The sequence below is a fragment of the Myotis yumanensis genome, unplaced genomic scaffold (assembly GCF_028538775.1).
Source record: "Myotis yumanensis isolate MYYU_CA2020_CCGP unplaced genomic scaffold, mMyoYum1.0.hap1 SCAF_5, whole genome shotgun sequence".
Lineage (NCBI taxonomy): Eukaryota > Metazoa > Chordata > Mammalia > Chiroptera > Vespertilionidae > Myotis > Myotis yumanensis.
In genome coordinates this window covers 80,377,172-80,404,485 of record NW_027223756.1, presented here as the reverse complement: position 1 = coordinate 80,404,485, position 27,314 = coordinate 80,377,172, and the positions used below count along the sequence as shown (strand labels likewise).

The 27,314-nt window shown below is 44.5% G+C and overlaps 1 protein-coding gene and 1 pseudogene across 4 annotated transcripts in view; both read left to right on the top strand.

The window, feature by feature from the left end:
* Positions 1–5,758: 5,758 nt before the first annotated feature.
* On the top strand, positions 5,759–26,079 carry LOC139011432 (keratin, type I cytoskeletal 18-like; annotated as a pseudogene).
* The window catches only part of RFX2 (regulatory factor X2), an 88,959-nt gene continuing 86,317 nt past the window's right edge, over positions 24,673–27,314 (top strand). For all 4 annotated transcript variants that reach the window (XM_070415928.1, XM_070415929.1, XM_070415926.1 and 1 more), the window contains exon 1: positions 24,673–24,798. The gene's annotated coding sequence lies outside the window, so the exon portion shown is untranslated. The remainder of the gene's footprint in view (positions 24,799–27,314) is intronic.

Sequence of the window (27,314 nt, the reverse complement as noted above, 5' to 3'; positions counted from 1 at the left end):
ACAAATCAGCAAACCACCTGTGCTGGCGAGGGTGTGGAGGAAAAAGACCCTCCTGCACTGCTAATGGGGTTGTACATGGATGCAGCCACTGGAGGAAACAGTGTGGAGGTTCCTCAAGAAATTAGAAGTGCAACTACCTTATGACCCAGCAATTCCACTCCTGGGTATTTATCCAGGGAAATCCAAACAGATCTATGCACCCCTATGTTTAATGCAGTATTACTTATAGTAGCCAAGATATGGAAGCAGCCTAGGTGTTTATTAATAGACTAGAGGTGCATTGCACGAAGATTCGCAGTAGGCCTTCCTTCCCCTGGCTGCCGGCACCGGTTTTCCTCCTGCACCTGGGACCCAGGCCTTTGGTCTGGCCACAGCAGAGAAGCCAAGCCTCTTCAGTCTTCAGTCATCTTCAGTCTTCGCTCCACACCTGCATATGCAAATTAACCACCATCTTTGTTGGGTTAATTTGCATACTCATCCTGATTGGCTGGTGGGCATAGCAGAGTGACACCAATTTACATGTTTCTCTTTTATTAGTGTAGATGAATGGATAAAAAAAAAGAAGTAGTACATACATGCAATGGAATATTACTTGGCTATAAAAAAGAATGAAATCCTACCATTTGAGACAGCATGGATGGACCTGGAGGGTATTATGCTAAGTGAAATAAGTCACACAGAGAAAAACAAATATTATATGAGCTCACTTATTTGTGGAATCTAAAAACAATTTAAAAAACACATATGAACTCATAGACACAGAGAACAGATAGGCCGTTTCCAGAGGTGGGGTTTGGGGAGGGAGGTGAGGAGTGGGCAAAATGAGTGAAGAGAGTCAAAAGGTACAAACTTACAAACTCCCAGTTATAAAATAATTAGTCCTGGGGATGTAATGTATATCATGGTGGCTCTAATTAACAATATTATGTAGAGAATAGCTCTTAAACGTTCTCATCACAAGTGATAGTGGGCCTTGAGTGGCAGGGGCGGGGTGCAGGATAGAAGAGCTGAGACACCCAAGCAGCAGGACCTGGAAGGGAGAGAGGCGGTGGCGCCCGCCGGACCCCTAGCACCGTGGCCTGAGAGGAGAACCTCCCGGCCCGCGGGGGAGCAGCCGCAATGCCAGCCTCTGGACCCTTCAGGGTTGCAGTCCCAGATGGTGAAGTCCCCATGTCCAGCCCAGGGCAAGAAGAGTCCGCGACTCCTACGTGTAGAAAAGTAACAACTGACAAAGAACCACTTGACAGTTGCAGCAGACTGTCCTGGTAGAAGAAAACTGAAGCAGAAGCCCCGGAAGGTCCTGAGTGGGGAAGCCTATATCCAAGAATCCCGAACCCCTAGGAGACATCCATCTCTACATGCGGCCCTAACGTTATCCTCACACTGAGATTATCCCCAGTGGACCAGAACTCTGACAAAGAGGAAACAGCTCTGATGAACACTCCCTGGCCTTTTAAGTCCAAGAAGGCTCAAGCTGCTCTGAAATAAAACCTGCCAGAGTGCTCTAACTGCACCCAGGCCAAGGACCCGTTAGCTTCAGTGCAGTGAATCCCCTTACAGGTAACTGCGGCTTAGTCTTCTGCCTGCCTGCCTCATTGAACCCGCCTTGCTTCTTTGATTCTAGCTAAATGCCCAACTTGTATCCTGACTTCTTATTGGCTGTTTCTGTTTGTAATTTTTGTCTCTATGAGAATTTCTAAACTCTATTTTCTTTACTGTGACTCCGCCTAAACTCTCGTATCAGTTAGCTATTGCTGTATAACAAACCATCCGAAAGTGTAGTGGCTTAACATACAGCCATTTGTTATTTTCCAGTTGGGCTCTTTCCTTTCCGTGTCTTTCAATCCAGATCTTTGTGTATCCAGATGATGGTATCAGGGCAAGTTCCAAAGGCTGAAGGCAAAAGCTGCAAGGCATCTTAAAGCCCCACCCACATGATACGAGGTCAACACACAAAAAATCAATCATATCTGTATGTTAACAACAAAATTGAAATTATAAAATTAAAAAATAATACCATTAAAACCCTGGTCAAGTGGTTCAGTTGGTTGGAGCATTGCCCATACAACAAAAGGTTTCAGGTTCAATTCCCAGTCAGGGCACATACCTGGGTTGTGTGTTCGATCCCCAATTGGGATGCATACAGGAGGCAACTGATCAATGTTTCTCTCTCTATTCCGCCCTCTCTAAAATTAATAAAAAACATATCATCAGGTAAGGATAAAAAAATCTTACAAAGATAATAAGACCATTAATACAGTATCAAAAAATATGAACTACTTAGGGATGAATCTGACAAACATGTGAAAGACTGAAAAATATAAAACATTGCTGAGTAAAAGTAAAGACCAAAATAAACAGAGCCATGTACCTTGTTCATGGGTTTGAAGACTCAATATTGTGCAGTGGCATTGGGAAAACTGGGCCACTCTCTTACACCGTATACAAAAATAAGCTCAAAATGCATTAGAGGCTTAAATGTAAGGCCTGAAACCATAAAATTCCTAGAAGACAACCTGGGCAGTAGACTTTGACATCAGTCTGAGGAATATCTTTTTGGGTACATCCCCTCGGGCAAGGGAAACAAAAGCAAAAAATAAACACATGGGACTTCATCAAACTAGAAGGCTTCTACACAACAAAGGAAGCCTTCAACAAAACAAAAGACAACCCACTGAACTGGAGAATACATTTGCAAATGATATATCTGCTAAGGGATTGGTATCCAACATATATAAGAAACTCATACAACTGAATTTTTTTTTTAAATATATTTTATTGATTTTTTAGATAGAGGAAGGGAGAGAGATAGAGAGTTAGAAACATCGACGAGAGAGAAACATCGATCAGCTGCCTCCTGCACATCTCCCACTGGGGACGTGCCCGCAACCCAGGCACACGCCCCTGACCGGAATCGAACCCGGGACCCCTCAGTCTGCAGGCTGACGCTCCATCCACTGAGCCAAACCGGCTTCGGCGACAACTGAATTTTTTTAAAAAATCCAATCAAAAAATAGTCAAGAGGACATGAAAAGACATTTATCCAAAGAAGACATTCAGATGGCCAATAGACATGAAAAGATGCTCACCACCACTAATCATCAGGGAAATGCAAATCAAAACCACAGTGAGACACTACCTCACACCCGGCAGAATGGCTGCTATCAAAAAGTCAACAAAGAACATGAGCTGGCAAGGATGTGGGGGAGAGGGAACCCGTGTGCACTGTTGGTGGGACTGCAAACTGCTGCAGTCCCTGTGGGGAAAAAAAGTAGGGAGACTCCTCAAAATGAAAATAGATAATATACCATATGAACCAGCACCTCTGGGTATTCATCCAAAGAAAATGAAAACACTAGTTGGAAAAGATACATGCACCCTTATGTTTATCACCGCTGTGTTTACCATAGCCAAGGTATAGAAGTAACCTAGCTGTCCATTGATAGATGAGTGGCTAAAGATGGGATATACACACCTACCGACATACAATGAAATATTACACAGCAATAAAAAAGAATGAAATCTTCCATTTGCAACAACATAGATGGATCTAGAGCAGTGGTTCTCAACCTTGGCTGCATATTAGAATCACCTGGGAATCTTTTTAAAATCCTGATTTCTGGGCCTCATCCTCCGGAAATTCTGTTTCTTTGTTATGGGGTGGGGCCACAACATTAGTAACAAAGAAACAGAATTTCCGGAGGATGTGGCCCAGAAATCAGGATTTTAAAAAGATTCCCAGGTGATTCTAATGTGCAGCCAAGGTTGAGAACCACTGATCTAGAGGGTATTATGCTAAGTGGAAAAAGTCAGGCAGAGAAAAACAAATATCATATGGTTTCACTTATATGTGAAATCTAAAAAAAATAAAATAAAAAAATAGACTCATAGAAACAGAGACCAAAGGGGAGGTGACCAGAAGGGAGGGGGGTGGAGGAAGGATGTAAAGGAGAAGGAGAATATAGTCAATAATATTGTGATAAGTTTACATGATGACATGTGATCACTAGAATTAGTGGAGTGATTACACTAAACTATTAAATCACTGTAGTGTATAACTGAAATTCATATAACAAGTATATACTTAAATTTAAAAATTTTTATTTAAAAAAAGTTCTCATCTCAAGTAAAAAAATTCTGTATTTATGTTTGGTGACAGATGATAGCTAGATTTATTGTGGTGAACATTTTGCAATATATGCAAACATTAAATCATTATGTTGTATACCTGAAACTAAATATCAACTATACCTCAATAAAAATAAAATAGCAAAACAACAAACAAATTCAGGTAAAGGGCCGGATCTGGCCTCTGGGGTGGTAGATTGGCAAGTCCTACTGTAGCCAGGGTGATTCTTATTTTATTTTCTATTTACAGGGAAAAACTGTAACTTTTCTCACAGCGCCCCCTGGTGGGAACTCCACAGGCCCAGAGAGACTATACCACAGAATCTGGGACAATATAGGCAGTAAAGATGGAGTGCCCTGACATTAGTTGACTGTTTTTTTTAAAGTTTTTACTTTTTTTAATTAAGGTAATACATATACATCTTTGTTGTCGTTGTTTGAGTATCAAAACGATCATAAAAGTTTATAACACCTCTGCCTCCTCAAATCCCACTAATAGCCTGTAGCCAACCATCTTCAACATTAACTATTCCTTCTAGTATTAACCTGTTTTAGTTTTTATCTTTTGACTCCCTGTTGTGGCCTTGCTCTCTGACAATTTCCTATGCACTTTAATACTTTTTTCCCATTACATCTGCCATAGGCCCACCAATAGGTTATTGGTTATATACTCCAACCTATAGGACAAGAATTGGCAAACTACAGCCTGTAGGCCAAATCTGGCCCCTGCCTGTCTTTATAAATAAAGTTTTATTGGCAAAAAAATAAAACAGATGTAATTAGATATGTTAAGACTATGCTGGAATAGGTGGGCCCTACATTCAATGGTGTCCTCATAAGGAGAGACCATACACAGGGAGACAGAAGAAGGCTTTGGGTGGAGACAGCTCCAGGGAAAGGCCCCAAGTCCCCGTCTTCATGGGTAGCAATTTGCAGCCGGGGTGCCCCTTTAGTAGAGACCAAGTCCGCAGCAGGGTGACGACTCTAAAAACACAAGCACGTCCTGAAAACAACGGCATCGTCATTATTTGAAATTCCTGCTAGAAAAATATTCAACTGGATTCAAAATCCATGCACATCATTAGGAGAAATTTTTAAGCTTAGATTTGTCAGTGAACAAAGAGGGAAAACAGGGGTCTTCCAATATAATCTCACCAGTCATCCTGGATGACTTGCCAACGGTGGTGTTACATTTCCTATCTCCTGCAAAGTATCATTTTGCCTGTTGTAATTTTTGAGTGATTTGCAAAAATTGTTTGTTCTTAATTTCTTTTTTTATTTATTTTTTTATATATTTTATTGACTTTTTGCAGAAAGGAAGGGAGAGGGACAGAGAGTCAGAAACATCGATGAGAGAGAAACAGCGATCAGCTGCCTCCTACACACCCCCTACTGGGGATGTGCCCGCAACCAAGGTACATGCCCTTGACCGGAATCGAACCCAGGACCCTTCAGTCCCCAGGCCGACGCTCTATCCACTGAGCCAAACCGATCAGGGCTGTTCTTAATTTCTTGTCACCTGTTTGTGTGCACCCAAAATTTCTTGTCAATTGCGCCTATCGAGAATTTGAGGAAATTGGACTGCTACTTGAACCGAAGTCTTAGCCTCTTGACTTCCTTCCAGAACAACATGAGCTTCAGCACCTGGTCCAGCTTCTACGTAAAACTCGCAGACGCTGGGCTCCGTGCAGTCGCCCAGCCGCTGAACCTGCAGGCCAGCAGCACAGCCAGCTTTGGGGGCTTGGGCTCCCGGGCCGCTCTGTGCCCTACTTTACCAGCGTGCAGGGCAGTGGGGGTCCGAGGACCTGGCTGCGGGGATGGCCAGGGGTCTGGGAGGCACAGGGGGCATCCAGAGCAAGAAGGAGGCTGTGCAATGCCCGAGTGACGGCCTGGCCTCCTACCTGGAGAAGGTGAGGAGCCTGGAGGCTGATGATGGGGGACTGGAGAGCCGAATCCAGAACTCCTGAAGAAGAAGGGAGCTTGGGTCAGAGACCGGGGCATTATTCAAGACCATCGAGGACCTGAGGGCTCAGATCTTTGCACGTTCTGTGGGCAATGCCCGCATCGCTCTGCAGATTGACAATGCCCGTCTGGCTGCTGACGACTTCAGAGTCAAGTATGAGACAGAGCTAGCCACGTGCCAGTGTTTGGAGAGCGCCATCAGTGGTCACTGATGACATCAATATCGCTCGGCTGCCTCTGGGGACAGAGATTGAGGCTCTCAAGGAGGAGTTGCTCTTCATGCAGAAGAACCACGAGGAGGAAGTACATGGTCTACGAAACCAGATTGCCGCCGACTCTGGGTTGACCGGGGAGTTGGATGCTCCCAAATCTCGGGACCTCAGCAAGATCACGCGCACATCTGGGCGCAGTGTGATGAGCTGGCTCGGAAGAACCGAGAGGAGCTAGACCAGTACTAGTCCCAGCAGATTGAGGACAGCACCACAGTGGCCACTTCACAGACCGCTGACATAGGAGCTGCTGAGATGACCTTCACAAAGCTGAGACCTACGGTCCAGTCCTTGGAGATCCACCTGGACTCAGTGAGAAATCTGAAGGCCAGTTTAGAGAACAGCCTGAGGGAACTGGAGATGCACTATGAGATGCAGAGGGGCAGCACCAAGCCCAGGAGTACAAGGCCCTGCTGAACGTCAAGGTCAAGCTGGAGGCTGCATTGCCACCTACCACAGCCTGCTGGGAGAAGGGGAGGACGCTGATCTTGGTGACACCCTAGACAACAGTGACACCATGCAATCCATCCGAAAGAAACACCACCACTCTGGCCAGGTAGCTCAGTTTGTTAGAGAATCAACCTAATATGTCAAGGTTGCCGGTCAAGGCACATACAAGAAGCAACCAATGAATGCATACATAAGTGGAACAACAAATTATGTTTCTCTCCCTCTCTCTTTCTAAAATCAACAAATACAAATTAAAAGAAAAAAAAAGTTCTCGGGCCAAGCAACAGTGCCAGAGCATAAGGACTTGTTATAACTGGGGCTCTTCAGCTCTCAACTGAACTGCTCTTTTAAAAACAAGGTACATTTTAAAAATAAATAAAGAAAAGAAAAGAAAAAAAAAAGAGCACCACTGATGGCAAAGTGGGGTCTGAGGTCAACGACACCAGAGTTCCAAGGCATTAAGGCAGCAGAAGTGGGGCACCCTCGGGGGGTAAAAGGCCAATAAAAAGTTGAGAGATCATAGGGGGGAAATTGAGGAAATTTGAAATCAACCAAATGTCCATCAATAGGAAAACGAATCGGTAAAAGGTGGTATATTCATACAATAGAATGCAACTCAACAATTTTTTTAAAAAGAATAATTTGATCCACTTAACAATAGGGATAAATCTCACAGATGTAATATTGTACAGAAGAAGCCAGGCACAAAGAGTACATTCTGTACAACTTCATCAATAGGAAGTTCAAGAATAAGCCAAATAAATATGCTGATAGAAGTTGGAATAAATGGGTCGGGAAGATAACTGGAAAATGATATGAGGGAGCCCTTTGTGGGGGTGGAAATGTTCTATATTTTGACCTAGGTGCTGGTGACAAAGGTCCACACACATGTAAAGAGTCACACATATGTAAAAACTTAAAAACTGTTCACTTTGCTGTTATAGCTCAGTTAAAAGAAAAATATCATTAAAAAGTTTATAAACATTTCACAACATTAAAAAGAATTTCAAGAGACCATTAACAAATTTCTCAATCAGTAATTGTACATACTGATTATAAGCATAGAAGTTAATTTTAAAAGTTATATTCATCCCTGGCCAGTGTGGTTCAGTGGTTGAGGGTTGACCTATGAACCAGGAGGTCACAGTTCAATTCCCAGTTGGGACCACATGCCTGGGTTTTGGGCTGGATCCCCGGTCGGGGGTGTGCAAGAGGCAGCCACTGGATGATTCTCTCATCATTGATGTTTCTCTCTTTCCCTCTCCCTTCCTTTCTGAAATCAATAAAAAAATAATATTTTTTAAAATTATATTCATGCAAGAAAGTTCAGGTTTTGTATTAAAAGGCTGAAAGAGGTTTCATAAGGAAATTTTATACAAATACCTGAATATGACTTTTTATGCGCACCTTGCAGCAAGAACGATTGAGAAGCACTCAGGGATAAGAAATAGAAGTATTTTTACAATTTAGAATTTTTCAAGACTCAGAATTGCACATTTTAATCTGTATCTTTACACTTATTACAATCTTTATTGCCTGTCCTCAATAAAATAAATACACCCTGCCTTGGCTGGGTGGCTCGGTTGGTTGGAGTGTTGTCCCAAACACCAAATGGTTCGATTCCTGAGCAAGGCACATTCCTAGATTTCAGGTTCAATCCCAGATGGGGGCCTATACAGTAGGCAACCTATTGATGTTTCCCTCTCACATTGATGTTTCTTTCTCCCTCTCTTTCTAAAAAAAAAAAAAAGGAAAGAATAAAAATAAATACATACGAACATACATCCTGATATGAATGGAAAGACCAGCTTCTGTACCCTCTATTTGACCCCTTCATAAACTGAAAGTGAGGGGTACAACCAAGAATTCACCATAACTTTAACAACAGGGATTTCGGTCCACCCTTGTTTAAAGCCGAGTGCACATGCTAAGGCCCTTAAAATGGATCCCTTCGCCCCCTGGTGGCCAGGGAAGGAACGTGTGCCTCTCCGCTCCACCTATTCAGGGTGGGCTCCTCTTGGGGGAAAAAAGTGAATGTTCTGAAACAGTGGTGGTCTGGGAAAAAAGATGAGGCTGTCCACAAGGAAATTTAGAGGAACGCCAAATCCACACATTTAACTTCTTCCATAAACCCATTCGCTTGGTTTATGAGACTATGTATTCTTCTTATTTGCAATTTCCTCCAAGTAAAAATGAACGCGGCAGAATTCACACGGAGAGACCCCCCAGAGAACATGGGTAACCAGGGTCCTTTAGGGAGATGTGAGTAAGCTTCGAAGTGCTGCTCCCCCAGTTAGACTCCTGTGCCAGAACGTTAGGCAGATCCTCCTATAATTCCTTAAAAGTCACTATTTTCATGCGTGGAATCCTGTCTAGTCAGCAGTGTTGCCCTCACAACTAGAGCGGTTGGAATTAAGTTAAGAATCAAACATTCTTAGCTTCATTTTGTAAAATGGGCAACAAATATTTTATTATTATTATTATTGCAATAACAATTCTTGAAAGCTTTTTGCCACTGAATTGTTTATCTTCCTGAGCGTTTTTTATTTTTAAACCTCTCTCCTCCTTCCTCACTTTCATTTCTCCCCACGTCTCCTTTTTCTCTTTTTCCTCTTTCCTTTCCTTCTTCCTTTCATTGGCAGCCAATATGGAACCCAGGAATGGCCATTCTAGTCCCCTGCGCCCTGGTTGCCTAGAAATGGTTAATACACTTGGCTGAAGAAAAAATGAAATTAAGGGAAAAAATGTGTTGGACGTGTATTCAGCCTGCCCTTTCGGAGGCTGCTGGGAGTTATGGCGGTTTGCTATGGAAATAATTCAGAGTCGTGAAGAAATGTGGCTGCAGATGGCGAGAGAGCCGTCAGAAATAGAAAGGTCTTCGCAGCACACAGGTGCTTTCATACAAAATCCTCTATTCAGAAGCCAGGCATTGGGGACACTGTCCTTTTATGCCGCCCTTGAAAGGATCAGATGCTCACACTCAGGTCTCTGCCAAGTAAGTGGCTCTTAAAACCACCCACTAATGCACAAATGGCCTGGAAAGTCCTAATCGCGCTGGTTAATTAACAGTCATTAGTTGAATAAAAAGAGTCAATTAGGAAGAAGCCCGTCTGGGAGGGAAAAAAAAAAAAGTTTTCACAACCACGGAGGGTGAGTGCTCCCAAGGGGATCTGGAGAGCTCCCAGACGGATGTTTCGGTGCCATCCTTGTACTCAAAGCTCATTGTTAGTGGCCCTGCAGTTTTCCTGGCTAATTCTGTTCTCATAATTACATGGTTTACATGTTCTTGTTTGATTTTGCTTTTATATTTTAGCGCCAGATATCTTTTCACTTTATCAGACCTTTGGGGCTTTTTGACCTTCCAACCCCCCACCCCACATGAGACAAGTAATGTTTGCACTTTGAAAATGCACACAGAGACATACAGACAGCCCTGGCTGCTGTGGCTCCGTTGGTTGTGATATGTGATTTTTGGACTGGAACACCCGGTGTTCCCCTGGGCAGGATGGTTCCCCGGATTCTTTGTCCCTCGGAGTCGAAGAATGAATCCACGGACTGAAGATGGTATAGCAAAGGTGGAGATTTATTGAAGAACAAGTACAGACTCCCACGTGGGGAAGGGGGAAGAATCTCACAGCACAGACGTCCATGTGGGGAGGGGGAAGAGTCCCGCCGATGGTTTATAACGGCTACAGTTTCTGTGTCCTGATATCCCTTCTGATTGGTCAATATTTCCTTTTGAATTGGTTACTATAGTAACTCCTGAGCTCAAAGGTCAGCATCACTTGGGGCATGTGATGCCCTCCTCCCTCATTGTTGTTCTATTCCTTCTGGGCTTTCTTCCTCCTCCTTTATTTTTTATTTATTTTTTATTTAATTGATTTTTTTACAGAGAGGAAGAGAGAGGGATAGGGAGTTAGCAATATTGATCAGCTGCCTCCTGCACACCTCTTACTGGGGATGTGCCTGCAACCAAGGTACATGCCCTTGACCAGAATCGAACCTGGGACCTTTCAGTCCGTAGGCCAACACTCTATCCACTTGAGCCAAACTGGTTAGGGAATCTTCCTCCCTCTTTATTTTGTAAATATAGACCCTTTGGCTACTCCCAGTTCCCTTGTCTTACTCTTACGTAAATGTAACTGTTGCCTCTCCCTTGTCTTATGGAAATGTAACTTCCCCTGGCTCCCTTGTGTTATGGAAATGTAACTTCTCCCAGTCTGCAGCCCTGTGTTTTTTTTCCATGGACCCCCAATTCTAAAAATTCCCTAAACCTGCCTATATCCCCCTAAAATTCCTATTTCAGTTGGAGCATCATCTGGTGCACCCAAAGGTTTCGGGTTTGATTCTGGGTTGGGGCACATTCGGCAGATATCTCTCTCTCTCTCTCTCTCTCTCCATCCGTCCCTCCCTCCGTCCCTCCCTCTCCCTTCCTTTTGCTCTAAAATCAATAAGCATGTCCTTGGGTGAGGATTAACACTTGGAGTGGGGGAAACGAGTTAAGTCGGCTCGCGTGAATTGACTCGGTTCATATAGATTTGCGGTGGAGTGCGGGAAACGTGTAAACTCGGGCCGATTGTAACTGCGTATTACCAAATATTTGTTTGTTTGCCGTTCACAAAGATACCTACCTGCGTATGCGAACCGTTTCATACCCATTGGGGTAATAGGTATCATAAAAATCCCTGATTTTGCGCGGGAAACCTAAATAATTGCCCGCGCCATCTTATATTTTGGCGGGAAATTCACCCCACACCGGAGTGTTAAAAACAAAACAAAAAACAACAACAACAAAAAAGGCCATACAGACAGCTTCAACAGTGGGAAAAGCCTAGCCTTCCTCCTACTGTTATAGTTACTCTTACCAGGTAGTTTCTATGTATCATCTTCCCAGGAATATTCTCTGCATGTACAAGCATGCTGCAAAAGAGCAAGGAGGAGAAGGAGTCCCGGGCAGTCAGGCACCTGGTGTCAGAGCCAGACCGCCTGGCTTCAAACCCCAGCTCTGCAATTTGTTAGCGAGCTCTGTGCACTTTGGCAAGTGATGGGATCCTTCTGTAGCCCCAAAGCATAGGCAGCCTCTAAGATGCCCCCAAAAATATGGCCCCCAATGATCCCCACTTTCTCCTATCTCCACCCTTCAGTAATCATCGCCCCTTGAGTGGGGGCTAAATTTACTGTCTGAATTGATGCAATGTTGTGACTGAGATTAGGTTATAAAAAGATGGTGGCACCTTAGCGGGTTTGGCTCAGTGGATAGAGCGTTGGCCTGCAGGCCAAAAGGTCCTGGTTTGATTCTGGTCAAGGGCACATACCTTGGTTGCAGACTCCTCCCTGGCCCCAGGGTGCGTGCAGGAGGCAACCAATCGATGTGTTTCTCTCACATCGATGTTTCTCTCTCTCTTTCCCTCTCTCTTACACTCTCCCTAAAAATCAATGGAAAAATATCCTCAGGTGAGGATTAACAACAAAAGAAAGATGGTGGCTTCTGTCTTGAGTGCATAGGGATAGGCAGCTGCTAGGTCCCTGTTGCCACATCATAAGGACACCCAAGCAGCTTGTTGAAAAGCCCATGTCGTGACGAATGAAAGTCTCCGGCCAGTAATCCATAAAGAAGTGAGGTTTGCCAACAACCATGTGAGTGAGCTTAGAAGTGAATCCTCCCCCATGGAGAGTTGTTGTCCAGTGGCTACAAATTTTCTGTAGCTGCTGGACAGCAACTCTGCCATACATTGTGCCTCCAGTTAACAACACTGTACATATTGTACTTAAAATTTTGTTAAAAGTGCACGTCTCATGTTAAATGTTCTTACCACAATTTTAAAAAGAGAAAAGGAAGGAAGGAGAGAGAGACACTCTTTTCCCAGTTGAGCCTTCAAATGAGATTGCAGCCCCAGCTGACAGCTTGCCCACACCCCATGAGAGACCTTGAGCTAGAACCACCCAGCTAAGCTGCACCTGGATTCCTGACCCACAGAAACTATGAGATGATGAAAGTTTGTTGCTTAAGCTGCTAAATTTGAGAGCAATTTTTATAGGGCAATAGATAAGTAATACACCCTGCTCCCTCATATGTAAAATGAGTTATGAAAATCAAATGAGTTAATACTGACAAAATGATGGGAAAATGACCGGCACATAGTAAGCACTCAAAAAATGTTTATACATTTGCTTAAAAAGGGTAGTATATTTGTAAGCTCATCTCCTTTTGAAACAAATACAGTGAGGCCTTGATTTATGAGTTTAATTCATTTCGTGATGGAGCTCGTAACTCAAATTACTCGTATGTCAAATCTTAAAGTGAACGAATGAGACACGTGATGCTGGGCTGATGTTGTGACGTTCGCTGCGACGTTCGCTGCGCCAACTAGTGGTGGGGTATCTGAAGCTGGCTCGTAACCCGAATTTTAGCTCGCAACTCAAAGCAAAAAATTGGCCAAGAGACGGCTCATATCTCGAAAAACTTTAGTCGGGACACTCGTAAGTCAAGGCCCCACTGTACTTTAAAAATACAAATAGGATCGCTAGCCCATTTGGCTCAGTGGATAGAGTGTCGGCCTGCGGACTGAAGGGTCCCAGGTTCGATTCTGGCCAAGGGCATGTACCTTGGTTGCGGACACATCCCCAGTGGGTGGTGTGCAGGAGGCAGCTGATTGATGTTTCTCTCTCATTGATGTTTCTAACTCTCTGTCCCTCTCCCTTCCTCTCTGTAAAAAATCAATAAAATATATATTAAAAAATATAAATAGGAAAATACTATAAACAGTGTTCTGCACTTAATTTTTCATTGTTTGATACATACACCATAGCTATTGTCTTACATCTGCCTACGTAGTCATCTCTTTCTTTTCCACTGCTGCATAATATTCCATTGTTTACCTGAATGCCACTTTATTTACTCAGTCTTTTATTGGTGGCAGTTTAGGATGTCCCCAGGTTTTGCCATTCATTTCATCTCAGTGCCCCATTTTAAATTGTGTTTTTAGTCATGGACTGTTTGAAGTGGAAGAGACCTATCTTTGGAATCATTCCATACCAAGGTTTCGAACTGTGGAGGCCTAGTGTTCTGTGGAGCTCACTGTAGGGGTCTCAGGTGATCACCCCACACCTCACACGCCCTCCATGGGAACAGAACTATGGCTTTATCATGGAAATGACTGAGGCAAAGAAACTCATTTTATAGCCAGCTCTTTGGGAATACACCAGGATAATCCTTAATAGTAAACTGCTGTTCCCTAGGTGAGGGCGGTTCATAGGTGCTATAAAGGAAAATAGGGCACGTGGCATGTGGTTAAATAGGTTTGGGAAATGCTGAGTTCAACAAAATTAACCAGGTTCATTTACTAATAATAGTAACATCTCTTGGGCATTTGCAGGCATCTCAGACACAGTACAGACTTCATTTCAATTAATCCTCAACCCCGTGAGATAGGTTTTCACTGGAAACCTTTTTTTTTTTTAAATCCTCACCTGAAGATATGTTTTTTATTGATTTTAGAGAGAGGAAGGAAGAAGGAGAGGGAGAGAGAGAGAGAGAGAGAGAGGCATTGATTAGATTGATTGATTGGTTGTCTCCCCACAGGCCTTGGACCTGCAACCTGGGTATGTGCCTGATGGGGAATTGAACCTGAGACCTTTCCGTGTAAGGGAGGAGGCTCATCCAACTGAGCCACACTGTCCAGGACTCACTGGACACCTTTTTTACAGAAGAAGAAACTACAGTTTACAAGGTTATATGACTTGCCCAAGAGCATGCTAGCACACAGCAGATCCAAAATTCAAATAGAATCTGAAGGTTCCAAAAGCTGTGTTCATAACTGCCTGATTGCAGGACTTCTCAGGGCCTTTAATAAGCTGCTGGACACTGCCGTTATTTCATCTCATCGCCCCTTCTTCATGGAGCATCTGACTGTAGTCAGTAAGACTGTTGGTAAGCAGAGGGTAGCAGGGACTCAATATCTACCTGTCTGCAACCAAACCTACAAGTTGCAACAGCTGGAGTGACCAAACATCTGGTTTGCTCAGGTCTAAGATGATCCCTGCCTGGAACATGGAACTTTCAGGTTTAAAAAAAAAAAAAAAAAACTTAAAAAAAAAAATGTGAGCCACTAGTGGAATTTATTGTTTTCTATTTTATTGAATTTACTAGACACCTGGTGTATGACGTTCGTGCACTCTGGGGGTAGGGCTGGGGGGGGGGGAGGGGTCCCTCAGCTGGGCCTGTGCCTTTTCACAGTCCAGGAGCCCTCAGGGGGATGTTTGACTGACAGCTTAGGCTCGCTATCTGCAGGGAGCAGGCCTAAGCCAGCAGTTGGATATCCTTAGCACTGCCACGGAGGTGGGAGAGGCTTCCACCATCGCCGCTGCGCTCGCCAGCTGTCAGCCCGGTTTCTGGCTGAGCGGTGCTCCCCCTGTGGTAGTGCACTGACCACCAGGGGGGCAGCTCCTGTGTTGAGTATCTGCCCCCTGGTGGTCAGTGTGCATCATAGTAACCGGTTGTTCCACTGTGCGATTGATTTGCATATTAACCTTTTATTATATAGGATTGGGATGACACTGGTTAACAAAATTATACAGGTTTTGGGTGCACAATTCTATAACACGTCATCTGTACACTGTATTATGTGGTCACCACCCCCAGTCAAGTCTCTGTCCATCACCATTTATCCTCCTTACACCCTTCTCTCTCTCCCCTTCCCCCAGCAATCACCACACTGTTGTCCGTGTCCATGAGCTTTTTCTCTCTTTTTTTCTCTTTTACACAATCTCTCCACCCCCACAGGCCCACCCTCACAGCTGTTAGCCAAGACATTTTTAAAAATTACTATTCAGATACAATTCATATAACCTGAGCTTCATCATATTAAAGAGTTCAATTCCGTGGTTTTAGTACATTTAAATTGTTGTGCAACCACCCCCACTATTTAATTCCAGAACATTTCACTAACCCAAAAGGAAACCCCATACCCCTGTACTCATTAAGCACTCCCTCAATCCCTCCTCCGCCAGCCCCTGGCAAGCATGGATCCACTTCCTGTCCCTGTGGGTGTGCCTGCTCTGGACATGTCACAGAAACGGGATCACACACTGTGTGGCCTCTTGTGTCTGGCTTCTCTCACTGAGCGTCATGTGTTCAAGATCCACCCACACTGCAGTGAGTGTCAGTGCCTCACTCCTTTTCATGGCTCAGTGATATTCCAGTGTGTACATAGACCACATTTTGTGTATCCATTCATCCTCTGATGGGCATTTCCGTCATTTCCACTTTGGGGCTGTTATTAAATAACTAGAGGCCCGGTGCACAAAATTTGTGTACTGGGAGGGGGGTTCCTCAGCCCGGCCTGAGCCCTCTCGCACCCGGGAGCCCTCAGGGGATGTCCGACTGACTGCGGGCCTAAGCTGACAGTCAGACATCCTTAGAGCTGCAGTGGAGACAGGAGAGGCTCTTGCCACCATTGTTACGCTCTCCAGCTGTGAGCCCAGCTTCTGGCTGAGCAGCACTCCCCCTGTAGGAGTGCACTGACCATCAGGGGGCAGCTCCTGCATCGACCGTCTGCCCCCTGGTGGTCAGTGCGCATCATAGCAACCGGTTGTTCCGCTGCTGAGCCAAAACCAGCTCTCCGACATCCCCTGAGGGGTCCCGGATTGCGAGAGGGTGCAGGCCAGGCCAAGGGACCCCACCCATGCATGATCGGGGCTGGAGAGAGATGCAGGAGGTTGGCCAGCCTGGGAGGGACCGTGGGAGGGCTCTAGGGCATGTCTGGCCCATCTTGCTCAGTCCTGATCAGCTGGACCCCAGCAGCAAGCTACCTACTGCTTGGAGTGTCTGCCCCCTGCTGGTCAGTGCAGATCATAGTGAGCAGTTGAGTGGCCTTAGCATATCATTAGCACACTAGAGGCCCAATGCATGAAAATTCGTGCAAGAGAAGGCCTTCCTTCCCCTGGCTGCTGGCACCGGCTTCCCTCTGGCACCTGGGACCCGGGCTTCCCTCCAGCCGCCTGCAGGCACCCGGAACCCGGGCTCCCCTCACAACCCCGGCTTCATCCGGAAGGTTGTCCGGAAGGACGTCTGGTCTAATTAGCATATTACGCTTTTATTATTATAGATGCTGCTATGAACATCCATGGACAAGTTTTTGTGTGGATGAATGCCACCAATTTCTGTGGGTATGTACCTAGTAGAATTGTTGAGTCATAAGTAACTCTGTTTAACTTTTTGAGGAGCCAGTAGTTTCAGTTTTAAAAGTGGGAAAGTCCCAAGGAAACTGGGACAAGTTGCCCACACCCTCTAAATGATTCCCCGCTGATGTCACTGCCCTCGAGCTTTAGATAAGAGGACAAAGCAAGCAAGGTCCTGCCTTCTGTGCACCCCCTTCTCTCCACTCTGCCCAACTTTTCTGGCTCTGTGGCTTCCTCAGAATGGCAGGCTTTTACTCTGCTATTTTCCCTCTAAATTGTGCCCTCCAAAGACCGCTGTGTGCCTTGAGTCGCTTCTTTAAGCAGACAATGCTTTCTCTCTGGGATGGACTGGAAGCAGAGTCCACTAGGGGGAAGTGTCAGCCTTTCATTCCAGTCCATTCGGAGCAGAGGTTCATCTCTCTCCTCCCTGTCTCCGTTCTGCGTCAGCAGGGGCCAGGCACTTCTTTGATTTCTTGAGCCAGAATAGAGATACTGGGGAGCTAAGAGGGATAGAGCAGAGCTGAAATTTCCTGTAGGAAATTCATACCTGTGTCCTCTTGTCCTAACGTAACATATAACCACTGGTCCAGTGGGAAATTGAGGAATTGGAAAAAAAAAAAAAAAAGGTAAGGATGAATCTCAAAGCAACTTTTCCATACCTTTCCTGGGTTATAGTCAGAGGCTTTCATATTCACACAGAATTATATTCTTTTCATCTACATTTCCCTAATGAAAGCCTTTCTTTTTTTTAAAAAAATTGATTTTAGAGAGAGGGAGAAAGAGAGAGAGAGACAGAGATAGAAGCAAAGAGAAAGACAGAGAGAGAGAAACATCAATCGATCGGATTGGCTGCCTCCCCACCCACGCACACCTGGGATTGAACCCACAACCTGGGTATGTGCTCTGACTGGGGATCAAACCCGTGACCTTGGTGTACTGGGGTGATGCTCTAAACAACTGAGCTACCCAGCCAGGGTTGAAATTCTTAATAATTTTGTACAAGGACCACGGGCCGACCAAAGGCTTTGGTCCTCTCTGTGCTCCAGGGACTGAAGAAGAGGCCTTTGCAGCAGGGTTAGGCATCAATGCAAAGCAGGCCATTGGAGGAAAGAGCTGTGGTGTTACAGGCTGCGACTAAATCTCTGAGGAGATTCCCCTTTAACTAAATGGCTAAGAGTAATTGGGTTTTCTTAAAAAGTGATCAGATTTAAGAAAACAATAACAAAAACGTGGCTGGTATGGTTCTAGTTGATCATCATCCCAGGAACCAAGGGGCCGCCAGTTTGATTCCAGGTCAGGGCACATGCCCAGGATACAGGCTTAATCCCCAGTAGGGGCTGTGCAGGAAGCAGCCAATGATGATATTTCTTTCTCATTGATGTTTCTATCTCTCTATCCCTCTCCCTTCCTCTCTCTTTAAAAATCAATAAAAACCTTTTTTTTTTTTTTCCCCAAAAAGTGATTAGGCAGGATTCCCACCTTATCCTGTTTCTCTATCAAGGACAACTGTCACTTGACCAGCCTAAACCTACTGCTTACTAACATGGAACCAAAATAACTTACTACGTACAGTCAGTTCTGCTATACCATGATATATATATGTTCCTAAAAATCACTGCCCTCAGCAAAATTACACAATAAAAACCACAGGGCTTGTGGTAAAATTGGATTACAGTGACAAAACCCAAAAACTTCGTCAGTGAGTTGCACAATTAAAAAAAACAACAACAAACTTAACTAATATGGTAGCAGACTTACTTAAATACAACTTTACTGAGATATAATTCACATGTCATGAAATTCACCCCTTTAAAGCATATAATTTGGTGTTTTTTACAATGTGCACAAAGTTGTGTAACTATTGCCACAATCATTTTATAATATTTCATCACTGTAGAAAGAAACCCCATACACTTTAGCAGTTACTACCCAACCCCCTCCCCGAGCCCCTAACAGCCATTCATCTACTTTCTATTTCTGTGGATTTGCCTATTCTGGACATCTCATATAAGTGGTATCATGCCATATGTGACCTTTTCATAACTGAGATCTTTCACTTAGCATAGTTTTGAAGGTTCATCCATATGGTAGCATGTATCAGGGCTTTATTCCTTTTTATTGCTCAATAATATCCCATTGTGGATTTACCATATGTTATTTATTCACCCATTCTTTGATGAATATTTGGATTGTTTCTACTTTGGGATAATGCCATTATGAAAATTTGTGTTCAAGTTTTGTGTGGACATATGTTTGCATTTCTGTTGGGTATGTATACTTAAGTTACATAACAATTCTGTGTTTAACATTTTGAGGAACTGCCATTTTTCAAATTGGCTGCACCATTTTACATTCCTGCCAGCAGTTTATGGGGCTTCTGATTTGTCCACATCCTCACCAGTACTTATTTTTTTTTTTAAATATATTTTTTTATTGATTTTTTACAGAGAGGAAGAGAGAGAGATAGAGAGTTAGAAACATCGATGAGAGAGAAACATCGATCAGCCGCCTCGTGCACATCTCCTACTGGGGATGTGCCCGCAACCCAGGTACATGCCCTTGACCGGAATCGAACCCGGGACCTTTCAGTCCGCAGGCCAACGCTCTATCCACTGAGCCAAGCCGGTTTCGGCTCACCAGTACTTATTATCTATCTTATTATTATGAACATTCTAGTGTGTGTGAATCAGTATCTCATTGTGATTTTGATTTCTGGTTTTATTTCCCTGGTGACCAGTGATTTAGAGCATCTTCTCATGTGCATACTGTCTATTTGCATATCTTCTTTGGAGAAATATTTGCCCACTTTTAAATTGGGTTATTTGCCTTTTTATTGTTGAGTTGTAGGTGTTCTTTATATATTTTAGATACAAGTCCTTTATCAGATATGTGATTTTCAAATATTTCTCCTATTTTGGGGCTGTTTCCAGTTTCTTGATGGTGTCCTTTGAAACACAAAAGTTTTAAATTTTGGTGAAGTCAAATTTATTTATTTTTTTCACTTGTGATTTTGGTATCATATTTAGGAAACCATTGCTAAACCAAGGTCATGAAGATTTTTCTCCTATATTTTCTTCTAAGAGTTTTATAGTTTTAGTTCTTACATTAGGTTTATGATCTATTTTAAGTTCATTTTGTGTATGGTGTGAGGTAGGGGTACAGCTTTATCCTTTTGTGAAGATCCAATTGTCCCAGCACCATTTGTTGAGGTGACTGTTCTTTCCCCATTGAATGGTCTTGATAACCTTGTCAACAATTAATTGACTATAAATGTGCAGGTTTATTTCTGAATTCTCACTGTTATTCCATTTATCTGTATGTCTAGCTTTACCTCCAAACCACACTGTAGCTTTGCAGTAAGTTTTAAAATTTGGCAATGTTAAGTCCTCCAATTTTGGTCTTTTTCAAGATTAAAGATTGTTTGGGCTATTTTGGGTTCCTTGCATTTCCACATGAAGTTTAGGATTACTTTGTCGATTTATTAGAAAAAGCTGGGTTTTGATAGTTACATTGAGTCTGTAGATCAGTTTGGGGACTATTACCATCTTAATAACATTATATTTTCTGATCCATGAACATGGAATATCTTTCTATTTATTTGGGTCTTTAATTTCTTTCAATGAATTTTTTTAAAGTTTTCCTTGTATATGTCTATGTCTTGGCTTCTTTTATTAAAATTATTCCTAAGTCTTTTATTACTTTGGGTGTAATTATGGAATAATTTTCTTAATTACATTTTGAGATTGTTCCTTGCTTGTGTATAGAAAAACAATTGAGTTTTGTATATATCTGCTTATACTCTGAAACCTTGCTGAATTCCTAGTTTATTTCTAACTTGGAGCCCAGCGCGCAAAATTGCACGGCCCGCTCACCCACCTGCTGCCCCTGCCTTGACACCCGAACCTCTCCACGCAGAGCTCCAGGGCGCCTGGTCCAGCCCCCGGGCCCCTCTGGCCTTCTCTGGCTACTTCAAGCCCTGCTCTCAGTCCTTCGAGTCGCCTTGGGCTGATTCCGCCTTCTCCGGGCGCCTCCCCACTTCTGCCCCGTCTCTGGAGCAACGCGGCAGCTCCACCCCATCATGGCGCCAGAGGAGATCGTGGAAACCTCCTGCCTGCTGCGCTGTGCTCCTTCTCCAGGCAGGTGAGTAGCGGGACGCTCTGAGTGAGAGCGGTGGGTGGCAAAGGACTGGTGAGGGGGGCGCTACGGGCTCTCACCCCTGCCCTCCCTGGCACGGGCCTCCTCCGGGCACCTCCCCACTTCCACCCCATCTCTGGGAGCAATGCCCCACTGTGTATGCGCAGGCAGCCTTCTCCTAGCGGTCGTGACTGTGACAACTTTAGGACCAATTAGCATATTACCTCTTTATATATATATATATATATATATATATATATATATATATATATATATATAGAAGGTAGCTTTTTTTTAAGTTTTTTTTTAAAGTTTTTTAATTGATTTCAGAGAGGAAGGGAAAGGGAGAGAGAAACATCAATGATGAGAGAGAATCATTGATTGGCTGCCTCCTGCACGCCCCCAACTGGGGATCAAGCCCACCACCCAGACAAGCCCTTGACCAGAATCGAACCTGGAACCCTTCAGTCCACAGTCCGACTCCCTATCCACTGAGCCAAACCAGCTAGAGCTCTAACAGCTTTTTAATAGGTTCCGTGGGATTTCCCATATATAAGATCATGTCATCTGCAAATAGAGATAATTTCACTGCTTCCTTACTAATCTGCGTGCGTTTTATTTCTTTTTCTTGCCTACTTACCTTGACTAGAACATCTAGTACAATGTTGAATAGAAATGGTGACAGCAGACATCTTTGTCTTGTTCCTGAGCTTAGGGGAAAGCACTCAGTTTTTTACCGTTAAGTATCATCCTCAGTGGCATTTTTGTACATGACCTTTCTCAGGTTGAGGAAGTTCTCCTCTGTTCCAAGTTTGTTGATTGGTGTGCTTTTTTTTTTAATCACGAAAGGTTATCGGATTTTGTCAAATGCATTTTCTGCATCTTTTGTCTTCCATTCTACTAAAATAGTCATTTTTTAATATTGAACGAACCAAACTTGCATTCTTGGGATAAATTCCACTTGTCAGGGTTTATAATTCTTATTATACAGTAAAGGCCCAATGCACGAAATTCGTGCAAGTGTAGGCCCTCGTAGCCCCGTTCCCTGCCCACTGGTCATTCTGGAAGGTTGTTCTGGAAGGTCGTTCTGCCATCTGGTCTAATTAGCATATTAGCTCTTTATTATATAGGATTGCTGGATTTAGTTTGCTACTATTTTATTCAGGACTTTTGCATTTTTGTTCATAAGGAATATTGATCTGTAGTTTTCTTGTGATATCTTTGTCTGGTTTTGTTATCAGGATAATTCTTTCTTCATATAATGTAAGAATAGACCCATAGAATATTTCCTCCTTTTCTATTTTTCAAAATAGTTTATGAAAAATTAGTGTTAATTCTTCTTTAAACATTTGGTAGATGTCACCAATGAAGCTATGTGGTCCTGGGCTTTTCTTTGTGGGAAGATTATTATTATTATTATCATTATTGATGAAGTTTCTTTACTCATTATAGGTTCTTTCCAATTTTCTGTTTCTTCTGAAGTCAGTTTTGGTAACTTGTGTCTTTCTAGGAATGTGCCCACTTTATATAGGATGTCTAACCTGCTGGCATACAACTGTTCACGGTACTGTTTTATCATCTTTTCTATCATCTTTTCTAGGTTGGCTATGATGTCCCCCCTTTCATCCATGATTTTAGTAATTTGAGTTTTCTCTCTTATCTTGACCTGTGAGTCTAGTTACAGGTTTATCAACTTTGTTGATATTTCAAACTAACATTTGATTCTATTAATTATCTCTATTAATTTTCTATTCTCTATTTCTTTTATTCCTGCCCTAATCTTTACTGTGTCGTTTCTTCTGCTAGCCTCTGGCTTTGTTTACTGGGGCTTGAGCCTGCAACCCATGTGCCCGGACCCGGAATTGAACCAGTGATCTGTTGGTTCATAGGTCTATGCTCAACCACCGAACCACACTGCCTGGGCTGAAATGAAAACTTTTTAACTAAACGCAGTTTATGATAGGTAGTCATGTCCTAGGCTAGAATCTTCCCTGACAAAAGTCAATCTTTACCTTAATGAAGTCTATCTATTGTCTTTTCGCATCTACATTAACATACTTTTAGAATGTTAGGGTAGTTTTCCTTTTTTCAGACCCCACAGGACACATCCAAAGCAGCAGGGTGGAGACCACAAATCCTCTGATGGTTACTGTTATTGAGTTCATTGTTGACGGTTAACTATCCTATACCCACTTGTGTATCCTGTACCCACTATCATTTTACTTTCTATCCAATCCCAGAGGTCCCCCCTCCCCGCCTTCTCCTAATCCCTAATCTATCACCAATGGATTTCATGTAACCCACTTATCTCTTCTCTTTTGATTGTAACGTATAAAATAAAATGCAAAACTGCCATTCTCTGGGTTGAGCATTTTCTCAACCCGTTGAAATTTTGCTTCTTGGACATTGTCGATAGTTTGGCTCAAATAAACTCACAAAAATGCTCTAGAGGTTTGAATGTTTCTTACCTTGACATTCGCAATCTGGCAAAGACCCTTTCCCATGGCCTATGACCTCAAATGGAATGACCCGCTCTATTCTCCCACTCACCACCCTGCACTCACTCCTGGCCTCCCCGTCCGCTCTGCTCCCGCCACACCTAAGGACCAGCTTTCTGCTTGTTCAACGGGAGTTTCCACCCCAGGGAGTTTGAATTCCTGAAACTTCCTTCCCTTTTTCCTCATCATTCCCATCTTGGCACAAGTGTCCTACTCATAGTTGAAGCTACCATTTGGGGCTTGGGGAGGGAAGAGAGTCGGCACACATCTTCTGTGATGGACCAGACAGTAAATATTCTTGGCTCTGCTTATGCCACTTCGTCTTTGTGCAGCTGCTCAGCTCGCCACTACCCTGCGGTGTGAAAGTTCTGTCTCCCTTAAAGGAAAGTGAGAGTCTGTGTCTCAATAACATTTTATTTACAAACACAGGCAGACAGAATTTGGTGCACAGGCCCGTCTGTCAAACTTTGAAAATACTGGATTCAGTCAAATAAAAAGTTTCATGTTTTTTCACATGCCACAAGATTCTCCTTTTGAATTTTTTTTTTAACCATTTAAATTAAAAATATTTAAAAGTTTATAGTTTGTGGACTATGGAAAACAGGCAGCGGGCGCCCGCAGGACAGAGTGGGCTGACGCCGGACCGACAGGTTCTGGTTACCCCTTACTCGTTCGGGAAATGCACGGAGGCCCGCGGGTTCCGGAAACTCGGCCTTCCGGGCGCCGCGCCGCTAGCCCGGGTCCCCCGCGCGCCACCCGCTCTTCAACCTGGCGAGCCCGCGCGCCTCCCGCCAAGCCCCGCCCTTCAGCGCGGCGATAGGTCGGGCCTCGTCCTCCTCCTCGCCGGGAACGCCCTTTCTGACAGGCACAGCGTTCAACCAATGGGACGCCGCCAGGCCTTTCGCCCTGCCCTCCCGCGCCCGTTGGAGGCGGGCATGGGCGGGCCGTTGAAGGGGTGGGGCGTGGAGCCTGGTAACCGTTGCCGGTAACAACGCCCCGCCCAGTCTCGGCGGGCGGGCGGCGCGAGGCGGTCGGCGGGAGCTCGAGGAGGAGCCGCCGCCGCCACCGCCGCCGCCATAGAGACTGTAGCCGTGGAGACTGTTACTTACCAACGGGGACCAACACGCAGCAGCCGCCGCCGCGGGAGCCGCTGCCCGAACTCCCGGCCCGAACTCCAGGTGACCGATGCGACCGCCCGGGCTGGCCGGGACGGGGAGTGCTGGGGGCGGTGGGGGTCCTGGACAGGGGATGGGGGCGAGCCTCGCACCCCCCACCGTTCATCTAAACGTCCCGGACAGCGCGCCCGCGGGACCCGCCTTCGCACCCCCAGTCCCGCAGGGGCGGCTGAGTTTAGGGGCTCCCTGAGACCCCCACCCTCCTTTTAACCAAACTCGGGAGGAGGTGGGGATCCGCCGCCTCACTTTTATAAAACTTCCGGGGTAGCGCGCTCGGGGGCTCCTTTCAATCTCTCCTTCAAAATCTCGGGATTGGGGGCGCCCCGATCACCTCTCTCAAACTTCCATTAGACTTCCTGCATTAGAAGCGCCCGCGGGCCTCTTTTCCTTCCTTTTACTCCCTAAACCTCTAAAGTTGGGGTTCCCGGGGACCCTTCGCTCTTTAACCTCAGACTTGTAATTAGAACGGCCTCGGAGACTCTTCACCTTAACCCCACATTCCTGGACTTGGGGGGCTCGGGGACCCTCTTCCCGTGCCGACTCCCCACACATCCTGAATTTGAGGGGCGCCCCTGGAACCGCCTTCTCACTTTTTAACCAAAAGTTGGTGCGCTTGTCTAGAGGAGATCCCCTCCTCCTCACCTTTTTACAACAAACTCCAGAGAATCTGGCTTCCTGGGAACCCGTTTTTCACTCTGCCCCCCCCCCCCCCCCAAATCCTGGAGCTTTTTAGCTCCTTCGACAGCCCCTTCCCGCTGAACTTCACATTCCTTCGCACCTCGCACCTCCCCTATTTGGACTGATCTCGAAGCGAGAAAAGTTTCACCGAAAGGTATTATCATTATCTTATTATTTTGTTAAAGAGCCCAACTTGTGGCCCAGACTCCTCGGTGGCATTTTCTCCTGCGGTTGTGCGAGTGTGTGTGTGTGTGTGCGTGTGTGTGCGCGCGTGTGAACCCCAGTCCCACCCCTAACATACACCCCCTCCCCAGCTCTTTATTCCTTTCCTTTTCGCACCCGGGGAGCCGCGGCGCTCCCTCCGGCTCCGTCCGTGTGGGTTTTTTCTCTCCGCTGCGCTAGGAGAGTTGGGTTTCCTAGTGGCTATTTCAAGGGTCCCCCGGGCCGAGCTGACCCTGCCATTAGGGCGGCGACGGGGGTGGTTCATCGTTTTAATTTTAACCTCCGGGTTGCCCCGCAGGAATGAGGGACAAGGGCAGGATGCAGCGCAGGAGTCCTGGGCTGCGCTCCCCCGTAGACCTCATGCCTGCGCCTGTCTCCGTGTGATGCCTTCCTCTAATTATTTCCTTGTTTTGTGCAATAGTCAGTGCAGACGCTCGTGAGTTTTTTATCCCCCTCCCAATCAGCTTTATCTTTGCAAATCCAAAATATCAAACCTATACAAGGCTCTCAGTTCTGACTTCCCCAACAAAATAACGATAATAATAATGACATAAAACATTAACAACAGTTTTTTTATGACTGCACATATTGTCAATATGTTTTCATCTTTTTGCTCCATGCCCTGAAATATTATTTATTTGCTCATATAAAGACCCTTACCCTCTGTCCTGGGGAATAGGGGGGGTGAGTGTTAGCCACTCAAGTTTAAAGATTTGAACTGACTCTAAAATAACCTTAGAAATGGCTACTCACCTGCTCTGAGCAGAGAAATGAGTGTGTGGAAAGCCCTCCCCAGAAAAGGGAGTTAATTTTCATAATGACCAGCCAGCGCTGCTTCTCCCACAGGCTTGATGAAGTATGGGAGGGGACTTGGTAGTTTTTATTAAAAAGACTTCCCATAAAATATGACGGAAATGATAATCAGTTCTGTGATCCTGTGATATTCCAACCGATTTGGGTCAGGAGTGAGTTCAGAAATGCTTTGCCCCGCAGTAAAAGCAAAACTGAATTATTTAGCCCTTTTAGGTACATTTATGTCTTCTTCCAGATAAACCGCCAAACGCTCAGGAGGACGGGACAGAGTTATTAATTACCCCCAATTAGCAGAACAAGTCCTTTGAAATTCACATGTTATTTGCTTTCTGGGTGAAGGGCACATATTACCTTAATATTCATCTATTAACTACATTTATCACAGGAGCACTGCTGGCATGAGCCATGCACCAGAAATGGCGGTGCTTCGAAATTGTTTATCTGGCTCTTTTTATTTCTTAGATCAAAATCGTAGTTTCAGATTGGAGTTATAAAATTAGTATTGATCAATATTTAATTAATTTAACTTTAATTAATATCATAATTGAGTCAAAAGTTTGGATGTTATTGTGGGGTTTTTATAGTCATGTGTGGTTGTTTTGTCATAAAATTGCAGGGACTAAAGGAGTCATATCTTATAATGTATTTGAGTCTTTTTAATTAACTGCAGGTTGACCAATAACTTAAATAATATGCTCCCCTTATACACATCTACTTGTTTGTAAAATGTGAAACTATTTAAAAAGTAAGTTCTCAGAGAAACTGTCTTGCTTGTGGAAACCCTCATGAATTAATACTAGTATAAG